At 42.9% G+C, this 14892-nt stretch overlaps 3 pseudogenes; 1 reads left to right on the top strand and 2 right to left on the bottom strand.

Moving 5' to 3' along the window:
• Positions 1 to 1373: 1373 nt before the first annotated feature.
• Positions 1374 to 6607, bottom strand: LOC139439966 (high mobility group protein B3-like; annotated as a pseudogene).
• On the bottom strand, positions 1584 to 3242 carry LOC101418800 (nuclear factor interleukin-3-regulated protein-like; annotated as a pseudogene).
• A 3575-nt stretch (positions 6608 to 10182) lies between the features above and the next one.
• Positions 10183 to 11497, top strand: LOC101419251 (queuine tRNA-ribosyltransferase accessory subunit 2 pseudogene; annotated as a pseudogene).
• The last annotated feature ends 3395 nt before the right edge of the window (positions 11498 to 14892 follow it).

A 14892-nucleotide genomic window follows, 5' to 3' on the forward strand; every position in this document is an offset into this window, starting at 1 on the left:
TGTTGCATCACTTTGCTGAGTCGGCTCTCCACGGGTCTGCAGGCCAAGGGGCACTCCTCGGTGTCTGCCGGCCGGGTGGCACTCCACTGCGTGCGGGCGAGCCTGCCTTCACAGGGAGACCCTGGGACGCTAACCGAGGGCCTCCCATATGGTAGACGGGAGCTCATTTGATTGAGCCACAGCCACTTCCCCAAATGAATTTTTACTTAATTTTAGTGCAAATATAAAAATAGCAATCTCTTTATTTTATATAGTCAAAATTTTCAGATTACCTGTGAAAAATTATTCAAAAACAAACTTCTGGGTAATAAAGTTTAGTCAGAACTTGATATAAATGGTATAATTACCACGTGGTTTAATATTTAATGGAAATGTGTGCTTGGTATTTTTGAACTGTTAATTTTTGTCTGCATTCATCTGATCAAAACAATGGTGGGATTACATCTTTATATATGGGTGCTAACTGATAATGGAAATAATTTGGCAGTGTACAATATAGAATGTTAATAATTAAACCGTGTGTTTATGTCTGGATTTAATTTTTTTTAACGTAATACTGTTTTATTTAACTTTGAAAACATTTCAACACTCTAAACATACAAAAAAATAACAACAGAATGTTGCAAATTGTGTTTAAGTACAGAAGAAGGTTCTTAAACTTTGATGCAGCGGCTGGCACTTTGCTGACAGTGAAGAGTTCTACAGTTTGTTTAAAAAGTTTCAAAACTACTGCATTTGACTAAAAAAATCTAAACACTTCTCATGCCAGCTTATTCCCCCACCCCTTTCCCACAGCTACGATGGCAGCAAAATGCTGTCACTATATACAGAAACAAGACAACCTGAAGCTAAATGGATGCCCACTGCAGTGTCAACAGGTCCAGCTTCCCAGTGCACATCCCAAGCTGCCACCCCACCAAAGGCATTGCCACCACTGCCTCAGCACAGAGCATGGACCATCCAAGAATTTCCCTCGTTGCATTCATTTTTACAAACGATAGATATGTACAGTTGATAACAGGATTTCTAGCCAAAAACCATAGTGAACACCATCTTACAAATTAAAAAACAAAAAAATGCCAGAAACACCTTTAAATGTCTTGTCACACCAACAGCAAATTGCACAGAGGTAAGAGAACACGAGAGTGCATTTTCATTTTTAAAATGTTTGGAAATATGTACAACTTTAACACAGTTTCAGGGTGCTCCCGACACCCATGGCCACTTCATGTAAACCACTGACAATTTCTAGAGCACTTTGAGAGACTACAATATGATGAGGATCCAATTTTGTCGTTAAACCTAATGACGGCAACAGACATGACGGCGCTCCCTACTCTAAAGTATTCACGAGGAGACAGATCAACAGGTTTTTATTCCTCCTCCTTCTATTCCTCCTCCTCCTATTCTTCCTCCTCCTCCTCTTCATCTTCCTCTTCCACCTTTTTCAGGGCAACTTTAGCAGGACACTTTGTGCCATCAAACTTCCCTTTAGACTTACTGTCAGCGACTTCCTTCTCATACTTTTTCAGCTTCGCCGCTTTGTTTTGTGTGTGTGTTTGTAACCAATCTTTTATTGAAACTGGTAACTTGCACACTTTATAATAGAACAACAAAAATAATGTTCAATATATACAGCTTTTGTATGGACTATTTGGCTACACACAAGTCATAGTGATAACACAATCTAATCTTCATAAGAATCTGTGTACAAAAAAGACCAAAGAGACAACATGTGAACATTACAGTGAAATGACATCACAGGTCCAGTGAAAATTCAGCATAATACAAAACATACCCACCTATTGCAAATGACATCTTCCTAAATACCCAGCTTTCATTCAGTAGTAATTTACTCACAGTCTGAAGCAGATATTTGTTGTGTAGTTATAAGTCTCTTAAATGACACAACCTCTGCATTTAAGTTTGCTATCTCCTGCTTCAAATAAACATTCTCTGGGTCAGCCACTTTGTAGACATTGTCCTTAATTTCAACAACTCCGGTTTTGAAACTATTCTGAGTCTTGCCATTAAGCTCTTTTTGATGCCAGTGTTCTGATTTGAGAGACCAGTCTCGGATACTAGTCACCTGTACTGAAAAGGGCTTGAGAGGTGAATGAACAATAGTTGGGGCACAATGGTCTTCAAGTTCAAGGTGTCTTTTAAGTGTCATGTCCATGGGCGAGGAAAGTTTTTGCATGGCATCAAATTCATTATCTAATGCCTCTACTTTTATTTGCATGGCTTTGGCTTTGATCCGAAGCTTGTGTGGCAATGCAGAAGAATTCACTTCTGGAATTCTTCACCACTGTTGCATATACGCGTTTCAGTTCAACCAGAGAGTGGATTGGGCCCCTGGGAACCTGCCGCTTGTCTTCTCCATCAGATGACTTTCCAACCACGCCATCATCAGCCTCTGATGGTCTTGGGGAATTACTGGAGGATCGACTGACTTGCAAGAGATGGGGAGAATGTGAGTAGCCAGGAAAAGAATTTCCTATATAGTTTTGATATGTGAAGGCTGTATAGGAGCCTGTGTCATCTCTAGGCTCTCTCCACTAGGTCTCTCGCTCCATGGGCTATTGTTTTATGATCTGGAACTTGTTTTCAGGGCTTGTGCAGTTATTCTGGAGGGGACTTTCCTGAGCATGGTTTACTGAAGATACTTCTGAAACGTCCGATGGAGAACTCTGTGGAGAATGTTTAATGACAGAAATACAACCATTTGGAATCATAGAAGGTTCATGCTCGTCCACAAATGAAGTGACGCTGGATTTGGAAGTCTGATAGTCTTGAAAGTATACAGCTGTAGAATTACTGAGTTTCTGAATCTCTTGAGCATATACTGTGGAGCTAATTAAACCAAACTTTAATTTTAGCGAAAGCAGTTCAGCTTTCAGAGTGGCGTTTTCTTCTCCCCGTGCAATTAGTTTGTTCTCCAAAACCAGGTCATTCAGTCACTGTTTCTCACGAGACCGTTTGGCGGCTTCGTTATTTTTCCTCCTTTTTTCCCAATACATGGCATCTTTCTTTTCATTGGGAATGAATTCCCGCTTTCTCCGACAGGCTGAAGATTGTTTTTCCCCACACTTCCTTCATTTAGGAGCAAGTCTTTACTCATACTCAAATCTTCAGAAACTTCAGCTAGAGCAGAATTAAGTACCATCATCTTGTCCACACTGCTACCAGTATCCAGAGAGGCCTGTGTCCTTTTTGATGGTCTGCATTTTCCTCAGCTGCATCAGAAACCACCTTCACCTAAAGAGATAATGTAGGAGAACAATTTTCCCGCAGGATTCTCAAGCTCTTTAAAAAGATGTGGTTTAAAATCCAGCAATAATCTCCTTTTGGGCCAACCATTCAGGAGGCATCTCCTGGGCTCTTCTAATTGACTGCAGTAGTTGTCTTCTAGGCTACCTACTAGTTTTTTTACAGTTATGATTTTGAAAGGCTCCCCCATTCTGTCTGTTTTCATGATTCTTCCTAAAGTTTTCATTATGTCTGTTCATGTGAAGTGAGTTGTGAACTTTTTTTCCAGCCTCCTGGTACAAAGGTGTGTATACTTGGTTTATGTACCATCATGGGGACCTGGTCACCCTCAAACCCAACGGCTGTGGTCTATTGAGCTTTGTAGGCTTTCTTTTCTTAGGTCCTTGGAAATAGACCTTTGAAACAGGCTCTGAAATGCCAAATTCCTAAAACAAATGCTAGATTCCTGGAACAAAGGTGTCTGCAGGTGCTAGGCCTCGCCACTCGAAGAGAAAGAAGAGAAGTCGGACACCTGACCGGCCCTGCCCGAGGGCGCACGCCCGCTGCACCTGCCTGCCGCTGGCTCCGCTTCTCCCCTTGCCTCCCTCTCGGCGCGGGCGCTGCTCCTCTCCCCCTCTCCTTTGCACCCACGAACCTGGAGGGCGCCCCCACCCCCGAGGGCGCCCCCACCCCCACCCCCACCCCCACCCCATGACCGGCCCACGCTCCGCGGGCCTCGCCACTCAGGAGTCCCCCAGCCGGAGCTCGCACCGCCCCCCGGCGGCGCAACTGGGCCTCGGCGCCGCCGCTTTGTCGTTTTAAGGCTGCTCTTCACTGTCACTCAGGTTGTTCCACATCTCACCCAGCTTTTTGGCCATGTCTCCAATAGAGATGCAGGGTTTGTGGATTTGATCTTGGGGAGGAATTCTGAACAGAGCAAGAAGAATCCAGACGGTGGCTGTTTGGGGGCATCAGGATCCTCCTTCTTGCCTCCCTTAACTGGTCCATAATCCTTCATTTCCTGAGCATAGAGTACTTTGTCCACCTTTGCCATCTCATCAAATTTCGATTTTTCCTTCCCAGACATTGTCTTCCACCTCTCAGAGCACTTCTTGGAAAACTCTGCAAAACTGACAGGGACCTTGGGGTTTTTCTTATGTTCCTCTCTGCTTGTCTGTACAAAGAAGGCGTAAGCAGATATCTTGCCCTGTGGTTCCTTGGGGTCACTTTTACTGACTGTGTTGTTCGCTGGTCTGGATTTAAAATTTTTAAACAATGATTTTCAAATGCACTGTCCTTTACTTTGAGGAATATAAATGGTTATATTCAGTTATACAACTCAGTAACATTTATGGTAAGATATGTTATTCCATTGAAAAGTTTTGCTGTAGAGTGGGAAAATGTAAATCTTTTTCACAGTTCCTATCAATGTGAAATAAAATTTAATTCTGGAAAGAAAAAAAAAAGAATAATGATACTGAACACAGAATACCTGAAATTGAAGGGAGAAAGGAACAGAGGGAAAAATAATGGAATAAATTGAGCAGGGGGCTCAGGGAGTTGAAAGACAACACGAAGTGCAATAACATATGTCATGGGAGTTCCAGAAGGAGAAGAGGAGGGAAAAGGGGCAGAAGGAGTATTTGAGGAAATAATAACTGAAAATTTCCCAACTCTCACAAAAAAACATGAACCTACATATCTAAGAAGCTCAGAGTACCCTAATCAGAATAAAGCCAAATAGATCTACTCCAAGACACATACTACTCAGAGTGTCAACTGTAAGAGGATCCAAATATAAGAGGTAGAGTCAGGTGGTATGCTCCAGAGCCATAAAAAATAGCCAAAAATAGAAATGAGAATACAGACAAAAATAACAGAACCTGAGAGGAATGCAAATTCAAATGATTTGATGGCACCAAGAGGCTGATTGAAACTGAGATGCAGGTAGAGAAGATAAGAAATAAATAAGATTTGGAGACTGAGGGAGTTTGCTGGCTCAGTTTAACCTATTTTTTACCATCTTCATCTTAGAAAGAACCAAAATAGAAATAAATCCACAAGTATAAAAAACTCAGAGCATTTTCTTAACAGACTCCCAAAAAACAAAATACATAGCAATGTGGCCAGGAATTTACCTGAGTTTGTCACTTCTAACTATAGCTTCAGGTATTCCTAGGAGACTTCCCGGTCCCTGAAGAGTTTGAAAGTTTATCTTAATAAAACCCTTAATCACAGGTTTCTTTGCTCCACTTTCTTTGCTTTCTTCTCTAATATCATCATAAAATAAAGTAAAAAAATGTTTATTTTATTTAGAAAATCGGCCAAGAAATCCAATCTCTCTCTTTTAAATGACTTCTGAATGAGAACATAACATTGTAGAAGTTCATAGAGAACTTGCCTTTTCTCTGTATAAAATTAAGTCTGTACTGGGAATCTAAGACTGTTGCATTTTAGCTTTTAGAACAAACTGGTCTATCTGGTTTCAGCAATGGTGACTTTAAAAATTACATAAACTGGGAAGCGGACTTGGCCCAATGGATAGGGCAACCGCCTACCACATGGGAGGTCCACGGTTCAAACCCTGGACCTCCTTGACCCGTGTAGAGCTGGCCCATGCACAGTGCTGATGCGCGCAAGGAGCACCCTGCCACGCAGAGGTGTCCCCTGCGTAGGGGAGCCCCACGTGCAAGGAGTGCACCCCGTAAGGAGAGCCGCCCAGCGCGAAAGAAAGTGCAGCCTGCCCAAGAATGGCGCCACACACACGGAGAGCTGACACAACAAGATGATGCAACAAAAAGAAACACAGATTCCCAGTGCCGCTGATAAGGATAGTAGCAGTCACAGAGGAACACACAGCGAATGGACACAGAGAGCAGACAACTGGGGGAGGGGGGAAGAAATAAAATAAAATAAAATAATAAACAAATAAATAAATAAATCTGTTAAAAAATTACATAAATACTTAAAGACTGCAAAAGACTATTATTAATATATAGCCATAAACCACCTCCCAATTTAAGAAATAAAACATCACTACATATTTGAAGCTATATAGGTGTTAGTTATCTTTTGCTTTGTTACAAAGTACCTCAACACTTAATGGGTTTAGTGTTAAAACAACTGTCAAAGAAAAAACTGCACCAAACTATGTTAAGTAGGCAAAGATGGCTTTATTCAAGGGGCTGCTATAGCAGGAGAGACAGTATACCTCAACTCCATTGGAATAAAGGACAGCACCTTTTAAAGGACTGGGAGTAGCTGGAGGAAAAGCACTGGAAGATAAAGGGGGTTGATCACTGCAGCGAGTAAGGGATTTACTGAGGTTATACTTTGGATGGTTCAGTTCCACTGACATGGGTGAGGGATGTACTGAGGTTGAGGTTAGGACTCCTTGGTTCAGAAGGTTTTCCTTTGTGGCAATTAGATCGCCTGTAAGGGCCAGGAGAGAGAATGGGGGAGTTGAGAAACTGCCTAGTTAGGAGCTTCTAAGGCACCTGGGTAGCATAAAGGCTGAGGGGGAGAGGGAGAGAAGAGGGGAAGTTTGGGGCAATATAGATATTTAGAATAAATACGGTCTGAAGTTATCTTTTTTTCCTACAGTCCAAGTTATTTTTCTCTATAGTCCCACAGCTGCAAGATTAGTTTCAAGGTAGTCAGGATGGGAGAGGGAATAGGAAGGGGCCTACAGTGAGTAAGGCTGGCATCTTGGTCAAGAGAAAGAAAAGGTCTTCATCACAACAATAAGTATTGTCTGTGGAGCAGCAATTTCTATTTCTCATGACTTTCTCATGAGGCTGCAGTCATTTGGAAGCGTGACTAAGTTGGCAAGTTGGTGCTGATTTTTTGCAGTATGCCCCATCCTCGTATATGGATCATCCCAAGACATGTCAGTTGACTTGTCCCAGAGCCAGTGATCTAGGCGAAGTCAAGGAGCATCAACTTGGCCACATTTTATTCCTTAGAAATGATTCACCAGGTCCAACTCACATTCCAGGACAGGGAAATTCATCTTTGCCTCTTGAAGGGAAGAGTATTAAAATATAACATTGAAAAATTTGAACTTGGGAGGCGGACTTGGCCCAGTGGTTAGGGCGTCCATCTACCACAGGGGAGGTCCGCAGTTCAAACCCCGGGCCTCCTTGACCCATGTGGAGCTGGCCCATGCGCAGTGCTGATGCACGCAAGGAGTGCTGTGCCATGCAGGGGTGGCCCCCTCGTAGGGGAGCCCCACGTGCAAGGAGTGCGCCCGGTAAGGAGAACCACCCAGTGCGAAAGATAGTGCAGCCTGCCCAAGAGTGGCGCCGCCCACACGGAGAGCTGACACAACAAAATAACACAACACAGATTCCCATGCCGCTGACAGCAACAGAAGCAGACAAAGAAGAGGGCGCAGCAAGTAGACACAGAGAACAGACAACCAGGGGCGGGGGGCGGGAGGAGAAGGGGAGAGAAATAAATAAATCTTTAAAAAAAAAGAAAAATTTGAACTTTATATAAATGGAATCATGCAATAAGGCATTATTAATACTATTTGCTTTTTTTTTCTCAGAAATATCCATGTACATAGCTGTATTTCATTACTTTTCCCGGTGTAATATTCCATTGTGATTTACCAAAATTTATCCATTCTACCGTTGGCAAATGTGGCCGCCATGGAAGAACACCGCAGATCTCAGGAGAAAAATAACGTGCTGTTCAGCCACAGACAACGCAGCTAGCAGAGAATCTCCACCTGTCAGTACCTTCGTGATCTGCTTCAGCTTTCAAGTCTAGACCATGGTCTTCCTGGGCAGTCCCAAGCCAGTGACTGAACACAGCAGGGGTCTTAGGGCTCACCACTTCTGCCTAGTACAGGACTCCTTTAATTGGTAATCTTTGCTCCAGAGCTTCCTGTTTAATTGGCTGGGACTGTCGGATCTGTTTAATGGTTTAAATCTCTCTGTCCAATACTGTTTCCTCTCCCTTTTATCTTTCATAGGCATCACCTCCCAATAAACCTTTTGCACTCCTAACAGTCTCAGCTTCTGTTTCCTGATGCCGGTATCAGGAATGATCAGAGGAAGCGGGCACTAAGATATGGTTTGGGAGCTACATCTCATAACCTGTGGCTGGCATTGAGCACCTGGTAATATATGCGGCAAGGATAGTCGCTGGCACAAGGTAGCATCCCAGCTGCTGAATTTCGCCAGTAAGTTAGTAATGCCGTAGCTAGTGTGGTTCAGGCATTTGAAAAAGAAGGGGTTGGGTGACCAATACATACAGGGACAATGGAATTGGCTGGTTGTTGCTAATTTGCATTGGTCCTTGCAGAGAGAAAATGAAATGCTGATGTCACCGAATGAAGCAAACTAAGAATGAAGGCCAGAGTGCCTCTTTGGCAGTTTACAAAGAGGCCCTTACCAAAAGCCTGCTGTAGGAGGGCAGAAAATGTTGAGACCACATTCAGGACTTGAGTTGCTGAAATACAAAGATAATTGAATGCTTGACAGAGACAGATCTGCTATGTCAAAGTCATATACATTGACTCTACCTGTGTGGGAAACGTAAGACCCTGATACATGGGATGGAAACATCTAGGTGGATACCTACAGAGATTTTGGCTCCCCAGACTCCTCTGAATTCTGAGTTTAATTTAGAGTTGACTCACCCTCCCCTATTAACTGGCATCCTGCCCTTCCCCAAACTCCCACCAACACCAATCCTTTCCTTAAAAAAACTTGCAATTTCCAATTCTTCTGCTAAGACAATGCTGCAATAAATAATCTTGTACCTATATCATTTCAAATGTGTACAGTGTGTTAGTAGCAAAAATTCCCAGAATATGAATGCCAGGTAGAAGATTAAGTCAATAATAATTTTGCATTTAAAATTACCAAATTGGGAAACGGACTTTGGCCCAGTGGTTAGGGCGTCCGTCTACCACATGGGAGGCCCGCGGTTCAAGCCCCGGGCCTCCTTGACCCGTGTGGAGCTGGCCCATGCGCAGTGCTGATGCGCGCAAGGAGTGCCGCGCCACACAGGGTGTCCCCCGCGTAGGGGAGCCCCACGCGCAAGGAGTGCACCCATAAGGAGAGCCGCCCAGCGCGAAGGAGGGAGCAGCCTGCCCAGGAATGGCGCCGCCCACACTTCCCGTGCCGCTGACGACAACAGAAGCGGACAAAGAAACAAGACGCAGCAAAAAGACACAGAAAACAGACAACCGGGGGAGGGGAGGGGAGTTAAATAAATAAAAATAAATCTAAAAAAAATAAAAAATAAAAAATAAAAAAAAAATAAAATTACCAAATTGCCCTCCATACATGTTGTATGCCTATCTTTTACTCCTGTCAACAGTGTATGTGAGTGCCTCTTTCCATGAAGCCTCCCTAAGAAAGTATGTGTTTTTCTGCCAACTTAATGCATAAAAATAGTGTTTCAATGTAGTTTTAAATTTTCTTATCATGAGGTTGAATGTTTTTTAATATTTTAAGAGCCATTTATAATTCTTTTTTCAGTGAACTTCTTATTCATGTCCTTTGCCCCTGTAATCACTTTATCAGTCTAAGTTTAGAATATATACTGCTAAGAGAAGCTTTGAAAGCTTTTTTAAAAATAGATTTCTGGGCTTCTCCATAGACATATCAATCAGAATGGCCCATATATGGACTCAGTAATTTGTATTTCTAAAAAGCAACCTGGGTTTGGAAACCACTGACCTATATCATCAAAAAAGATTGGATGATTGGTTACTCCATTTGCAACAGCTTAAAAGGAGTTACCTCCACCGTTATGTTAAGTGACTACAACATATTGTATATTAAAAATCAATGAAAACTTTAATATTTACTATAAAAGTTAATGTACAGAATTCTGCAAGCCAGACACATGGTAGCAAAGTGCAAGGAGTTTGCAGGGGTAGGCAGGCCAAAAAAGTTGGGAGGTTTGCAGGACTTAGAGGAATCCCTTAGGATGAAGCTGAATCATATGAAGGTAATCTATGGCTGTCACCTAGGAAAAATAGCAAACCAGGTAAAATAAGGGACCAGACCATGGACATTCCAGGTTGCCTTCTGTAGACCAACACTGGCTCTGCCCCACACCTGACCCATCACATACTGCACAATATCCACAGAGTTCCAGCCATGACTCAGTTCACACTATCATCACTAGCAGAGCATCATGAAGTCTTGGCAGAATATAAGGAAGGAGTTGGAAAGTTTGCTTCAGTTAACCCCTGCCCAGCTGGTAACAAAAAAGTCTGTGTCTTTGTGGGGTGTTGGAGGCCAAGTAGAAATGGCTGCTTCCAAGTTCATGGCAATTCAGCAGGCCCTTCAGCCAGATTGGTTCCAGTGCTTCTCAGATAGAGAGGCATCTTGCATGGAAGCAACTTCTATTAAAAAAGCCAGAAAGTCTGTTGACCGATCTCTTCTGTTCCTGGATAATTGTCTGCAACAACAGGAAGAGTCAGAGATTCTTCAGAAAACTGTGATCTTTGGAGTGATTGAAGGTGGAGATGTGAGGGAGGACAGACTGTGGTCAGCACAAGAGACATCAAAGCAGTCTATAGATGGCTTCCTTCTGGATGGCTTTCAAAGGAATCCCATGACTCTGGAGACTAGACTACACTTGTCATCAGTCACTGCAGGGCTGCCAGAGGATAAGCTAAGGTTCATCTGTGGTGTCAACCAGCCAGATGAGGTGCTGGCGTGTATTGAAAAAGGAGTGGACTTATTTAAGAGTTTTTCCCCTTATCAAGTGACAAAGTGGGATGTGCCCTCACTTTCAGCTTTGATCACCAGCAAAATCCTAAAGAGACATTATTATAACAAAATGGGACACAAGAAAAAATAAAATACTTGGATCAAACAAAGAAATTTGTTTGCGCTGGTTGTACTGAAGAAATGACATCATCTAAAATTAATCTGAAAGGAAAAAAGTACTGGGAAGACTTTGGCCCGCTGGTGAGAGGGTGTTCCTGTTACTCCTGTAGGAATCACACTCACCGTACATCCACCGTCTACTGGTGACCGATGAGCTGCTGGCTGGGAGCCTGCTTATGATGCACAACTTTGAACACTACTTTGGATTTTTCCACTCCATACAGGAAGCACAAAAAAGTGACAGACCGGCACAGGTGAAAGAGCTCACCCACATGAAAGCATCTCGAGACCTAGCAAATACAAGGCTGACTTTCATTTTTTTCCTTCTCGTCTTTCTCTTTAGAAGACACTGGGAACTGATCCCGGGACCTGTGGTGTGGGAGTGAGGCACTCAATGGCTTGAGCCACTTCATCTCCCTGATCTGCTGCATCTCTCACTGTCTCTCCTCTGCATCTCCCTTTTTTTGTTGCATCATCTTGCTGCATCAGCTATCCACAGTGTGGGCCAGCTTGCCTTCCCCAGGAGGCCCTGGGAATCGGACCTGGGGCCTCCCATATGGTAGATGGGAGCCCAGTCGCTTGAACCATATCTGTTTCCTGCAAGTCTGGCTCCTAACACTGAACCTGTAACACTGTTGTGTGTGGAAAGAAGAGATGAAATGGTATTAGCTTTAATCATTTATATTTGGGAATGAGGTCTGCCCAAATAAAGAACACCTGTACCAAACACTGCCTTTGTGAAGCTGAAGAGATTTCTTCTGGAGAGAGAACTGAACCATGATCTTTAATATTTGTAGCTAGGGAAACGGACTTTGGCCCAGTGGTTAGGGCGTCCATCTACCATATGGGAGGTCCGCAGTTCAAACCCCGGGCCTCCTTGACCCGTGTGGAGCTGGCCCATGCGCAGTGCTGATGCGCGCAAGGAGTGCCCTGCCACGCAAGGGTGTCCCCCGCGTGGGGGAGCCCCACGCGCAGGGAGTGCGCCCGTGAGGAAAGCCGCCCAGCGTGAAGGGAAAGTGCAGCCTGCCCAGGAATGGCGCCGCCCACACTTCCCGTGCCACTGACGACAACAGAAGCGGACAAAGAAACAAGACGCAGCTAATAGACACCAAGAACAGACAACCAGGGGAGGGGGAGGGGGAATTTAAAATAAATAAATAAATCTTTAAAAAAATATATATTTGTAGCTAATCTTTTCAGTGAATAGGGATTCACTAGGTCATTAAAGAGAAAGTTTTAGACACAAGAGCACAGGCTCAAAGTAGGGGTGACGAGATCCAACGGTCTACTGGGTGGATTGCAGTTGAAGGGAAAGGACTGGTTATGAGTAGCACAATGTCTGTGGAAACGGAGAAATCTGGTTGAGTCAAGAGTTTTCTTTATTTTGATTCTTATTCTCTCAGGGGACTCTTTTGGACACTTCTGTTTTCCAAGCTGCTCTGGCAGGGCAATCAAATAGAAATGACTCTTGTGACTTAACAAGTTACGTCTCTCTGGAACATGGGACCCACACATTGTTCCTGTGATTCATTGGCTCAGGTCACACTCCTTCATTCAGCCACATGTTTGTATTTGTGACTTGTTTCCCTAGAGCTGGTGCAGTTGCCTGTTAGGAGCTGAAAGTCTGGTCTGTTCCTTAGCCTCATTAAGAGTATAACTGGGGGAAGTGAATTTGGCTCACCTGATAGAGCATCCACCTACCATATGGGACGTTCAGAACCCAGGGCCTCCTGACCCATGTGGTGAGCTGGCCCACATGCAGTGCTGATGCGCACAAGGAATGCTGTGCCATGCAGGGGTGTCCCCAGCATAGGGGAGCCCCACGCGCAAGGAGTGTACCCTGTAAGGAAAAGCTACCCCACATGAAAAAAGTGCAGCCTGCCCAGGAGTGGCGCCGCACCCATGGAGAGATGACACAGCAAGACAACGCAACAAAAAGAGACACAGATTCGATTCCCATTGCTGCTGACAAGAATGCGAGCAGAAAGAGAGGAGCATACGGCGAATGGACACAGAGAGCAGACAACTGGTGGGGGTGGGGGGAAGGGGAGGGAAAAAATAAAATAAATCTTAAAAAAATATATATATAACTGGGAGCGGAGGTGGCTAGCTGAAGTGATTAGGTACCTCCCACCCACGTGGCAGGCCCCAGGTTCAGTTCCCGGTGCCTCCTAAAAAAGAAGACAAGCAGACACAGAGAGAAGACAGCAAGTGCAAACAATGAAGGGGTGGGGAATAAATATAAATAAAATAAATCTTTTAAAAAAGAGTCTTACTATGTAATAACTGTAACCCCACACTTGTGAAGATTCTTTTTCAATGTGTTAACTGCTCTGAGCTCTGGCCTGGCAATTAGAGGATTGGGTATCATTCCTATTCATTCCTGTGAAGCCCAGGCAAATCATATAACCTCTCCATTCCCAGTTCCTCCTGAATAAATGGAGATAGGGATAGTGGTAGGCTAAATGAACTTCTGAGATTCCATCTAGCTCTAAATTTTAAGGAACAGAAAGTTTTAGATTAGAGTCATAACCTCACTTGCCCTCCTTGTTTATTGATCACTGTTGACCTGATGAAAAATGCAATGGTACCAGGAGCAGGTAACAGCAAATATATTGAGACTAAAAGGAGGTTTGGCCTGTGGATCTTGAAGTCGTTTGTGAATTGGCATCAGCAGATCTTGAGGCTGGGAAGGTCTTTCCAGGCTGTCTCTGAGTCTATATGAGTTTTTTTGCTATTGCTATGAGTGGCATTTGTGTTGATGATGTGACAGGTGATTTTCATTTTCTTTGTGATTTTCTATATTTTCAAGTTTTCTATAAGGAATACATATACGTGTATATACTCACATAGTTTTTCTAAAAACAATAAAACATACTTTTTTTTTGTAGAGGGAAGAAATACATTTGTTCCGTGTTCTTGTGCTATATGTAGCTGTTAGTTCATTATTTTAGTGGGTATTTCTGGACTCTTTAAATTATTATGTGGTTACTGTGTTTTCATGTGTTGAGAACCCATCTATATGGTTTTCTTTTATTAGTGGTACTTGTAAGATTGAATTCATGGAAATTTCTATAACTTCTCCAGGAATGGCTAGGGGTATTACATACAGAAGAGAGTTTCTTTTCTCAAGGATGTGATTGTTTTAAAGTATAACTGAATTAAACATGTTTATATATTCATATTTCTGTTCAATGCCAAACCCACTGACTTGGAGGAGAATCAATAAATATTGCAGAATCCATATAAAATAGTAACAAATGTTCCATACCAGTGCAAGGTGTTGGTGGCAGGGTGGCATATGCGAATCCTGTATTTTATGCATGACTATTTTGTAAACTCACAACTTCTCTAATTAAAAAAGAAACCTAATTGTATGCTTTATTAGTATGTATCAATAAAATTTATTTATTTAAAAAAAGAACATAAGTTTTATTTATGCCCAAAACACTGAAATTCTGCCCAACACTAGTTTCCTGGGTCTTTTTCTTATTAGCACTTCTGAAAAAAATGTTTCTTTCCTTTAATGTTATAAATCTATTAAAGGTAATCGCCAATAAACATTTTTAGTTAAAAAAAATGTATTTTTGGAGGATGATATGTGTGTCTTATTTTTCAAAATACACTTTCTAGAAAACTTGAACTTTTGAGTTCTCTTAAGAGAAACTTGAAGCAGCGGCAGTAGTTCACTATCAGGAGTAATGGTAGAGGAAACAGAAACAGAACTCAAAATCAAGTCATGCCAATAAGCAAGGTGGCCTTGCATTTCCTAAGAATTGAC

The sequence above is a fragment of the Dasypus novemcinctus genome, chromosome 2, assembly GCF_030445035.2.
Source record: "Dasypus novemcinctus isolate mDasNov1 chromosome 2, mDasNov1.1.hap2, whole genome shotgun sequence".
Lineage (NCBI taxonomy): Eukaryota > Metazoa > Chordata > Mammalia > Cingulata > Dasypodidae > Dasypus > Dasypus novemcinctus.